Source organism: Rhipicephalus sanguineus, chromosome 6 (assembly GCF_013339695.2).
Source record: "Rhipicephalus sanguineus isolate Rsan-2018 chromosome 6, BIME_Rsan_1.4, whole genome shotgun sequence".
NCBI lineage: Eukaryota > Metazoa > Arthropoda > Arachnida > Ixodida > Ixodidae > Rhipicephalus > Rhipicephalus sanguineus.
In genome coordinates, this window is record NC_051181.1 from 174997836 (window position 1) to 175001114 (window position 3279).

The 3279-nt window shown below is 50.4% G+C and overlaps 1 non-coding gene across 1 annotated transcript; it reads right to left on the minus strand.

The window, feature by feature from the left end:
* Window positions 1-2766: 2766 nt before the first annotated feature.
* Window positions 2767-2839, minus strand: Trnar-ccu (transfer RNA arginine (anticodon CCU)). The gene has a single exon. It is a non-coding gene; the product is annotated as a tRNA-Arg (tRNA).
* Window positions 2840-3279: the final 440 nt, after the last annotated feature.

The window sequence follows — 3279 nt, forward strand, 5'->3', positions numbered from 1 at the left end:
CTTGGTTACGCTTTGCTAAAAACAGATCACTCAAGTATGGAGCGATGCAGGAACCTATACAAATGCCATTTCTTTGTTTCACAATGTTTCCATTCCACGTCGCATATGTCGAGTTTAGATAAAAGGAAAAGTCCTAAAAACTGTTCACACGACACCCCGGCAGCATTTTGGAATTGAATAGCTCCTAGTCTGTCCATACCCTCCGACACACACGCCACCAAATCGGTCTGCGGAAGGCTGTAATAAAGATCCTTAACGTCGATGGAAAATGCCAAAAGGTTTGCGCTTTGCTTGTCTTTGAAAAAAATCTGACACTTGCTCCGATTTGTTTACCAAAAATGGGTCGTTAAGGGGTATCAACTTCAAGTACTTTTGTAAAAACACAGCTAAGCACAATTCTGCCAGGATTCATTCTCGGAGATGATCACTCGGAATGGGGCAAGCAAGTTCATGCGTTTTGGCACTGAAGAAGATTTCTAGTTCCGTTTTTTTCTTCTTCTCCATCAACTTGGCAATGCCATCAAGACTAAAACTCTTGCATAGCTTTTTAGCGGCCGACCGCACTTTTTCCAAAGAAACATCACTGTGAATATCAAAAACAGAACCAATGGCATCCGACGCTTTCTCCTGATACATAGATTTAGGCATCACCGCGAAACCGCCGTCTTTATCGGCCGGTAACAATGCAAGCGAGTTGTCCCCGATACAAAAAACTTCCCGCGCGGAGGGCAGCCCCGCATCAGTACGTCGACACCTTCGGATACACACCTGTCAACGTCGTCTTCAGGGACCTGTTTCGACACCTGCCGAACCATCCCCAAAAGTTCCGGGCCGGACTTGCGTGGCTCGACGGCGAACTTCGGTCCACACTTCAGCACCTGCTGCACCTTCTCTGGTAAGGTCACGTCACCCACAAGGTGAAGAGGGTTCGATGGAACGGCTGACTTCTTCTGTACTTGCAGCCTTAGCCCCGGTAGGACTTGCTGCCAAAGGAATTCTGTCGTTCGGTCAGCCAGTCTTGAATATTCTCGCCCGTCCTTGCAAGTTGCTCGTGGTCCCAGCAGTAGTCTCAGCTGATCTCTGTACAAGCGAGTTTGCCTTTGCCACTCGGATCGCATAACTTTGCAGATCCGAACTCCGTGGTTGAGAGAGGGTAATCAGTAGCCGAATAGTGCCATCACTTCAGGGGGTAACACTTTGCGCCGTATGCAGAAACCAAGCGTCCGGGCTCTGCAGGCCGCTATCGCGATCAGCGGGACGATGCGGCTGGGTCGGTGCTGTACCACAACGGAATGCCCGATGTACAAGAAATGAATTTGCTCAAGGCGCTTTGTTGGGCTAGTTGGTTATGATCCATGAGACTGTTTGGCGTAGCGCACACCCACAAGGACAAAAGAAAAACACACACACAGCCAGGGGCGTAGCCAAGGGGGGGGGGGGGGTTGGGGGGTTCAAACCCCCCCCCCCCCCGAAATTTTTCAGTTTTGCTTGCGTATATATACACGCACACATACAAACGCAGGCACGAACATACATAAAGTATGGTTGAACCCCCCCCCCCCCGAAAAAAATTTCTGGCTACGCCCCTGCACACAGCGCTAACTTTCAACTAATGGTTTTATTTCTGATCACACGTGTCCTTTTTATACAGCAACAGGCGATCGATAAAACCAAGAAAAAACATGTAATAGTACAGCATTGACCGCGTGCACGTCATCACTGATCACATCTGCACTTCAAAGTGACAATTCAAGATACCTCTTTTCTTTATCGGACAAACCTAAAGAAGGCGCACTCACGCATTTTTCTTTCACTTTTTCAATTTCAGATGCCTCGCTTATTTCCCGGGTTGTGTGCTCTCAAACTCTGGAACGCAACCACACCTTTGGCAGTGAATGCCCAAGTGGCCAGACACAGCTGTGTTGACATTATACGAGTGTTCTCTGAGTCTCTGGTTTACACACCTTCCGGTTTCATGGATCATGGATCATAACCAACTAGCCCAACAAAGCGCCTTGAGCATACTCGATCGTCTTCGTCATGGCAGTAGCGCACGTTTGGTGGTTATGAGGTTAGAGAAGAAGCTCGTTTCTGCGACCCATCGTTGGAAGGAGGGGATCGCGAAGGAAGAGCGCGGAAAGGAGAGGCCCCATTCACATACCTTCTCACATCACCGAGCGCCAACTGCGAGTCGTGTTATTGGTGTTATCATATATGGAGCTCGCTGCGCGTCTATGCAGGACTGCGCTGTTTATCGTTTAGTTCGCCAATAGCAGCCATATGCACTCCGCCTGCCGAAGTTCAAGCTCTGTGCGCCGCTGCCGGCTTCCCTAGTAGCACTAGCTCCAAATGCATTGACACAACGTTGGGGCAACATTGCGTGCTACTAGGGTTCTGAGCTAGAGGGGTTCAACCCCCACCCCCCACCCCACCTCGAATTTTTTCACTTTTGCTTGTGTATATATACACGCACACATACAAACGCACGCACGAAGTTACATACAGTATGGCTGAACCGCCCCCGAAAAAAATTTCTGGCCGCGTCACTGCCACGAAGGTTCTACCGGTTCCCCCGGGGGGTTCCCCCCTCCGCTCCTGTCGGACGCCTTGTCGTGAAGGCAGCTAACGCCGTTCGCGCCGTTGGCAGCTCTCCCGGCCTCTTATTTCTGGACCGGTTCCCACGCGCCTAACGTCGTTATCGTGGAAAGAGAGCATTGGCGCTGGCTGACGAAAAAAAAAAAAAAGTAACCGACCTAAAAAAAAAGCTACCCCTGGCGGGACTCGAACCCGCAATCCCCGGTTTAGGAGACCGATGCCTTATCCATTAGGCCACAGGGGCGCAACGAAAACGGGTTGCGAATAACACTACTTATTCCTTACACGGGACGTACTCTGCTGCAGAATTTGTCGCGTGGTGTGAGATGCTGCGTGCGTGCTAAAGGCGATCGCCCTTCACGCTTCGGAAGCATCAGGCAAGGCGACGTGAAGCGAGTAGTTTGACCCGTTTGTGTTCGGTACTCCCGCAATCCAGGGTAGGGGGATCATATAAGATGAATTTCGACTTCACTGCCGTGCTACGTGGGCTCGGTGGATCGATGTCCCATATCCCTGCCCGCATTTGCCACTGCATTCTGTCGTAGATTAATACTAGTGCAGAAAGTGTGTTAAACCGTTCTACACAGTGCAGCTGTGCCACATTACAACGCCTGTGCGCGCTTATGGCTCTACAACATATGATAACGTTCGTGCGTATCTGCTGGACAAACGTATGTTCGAAGG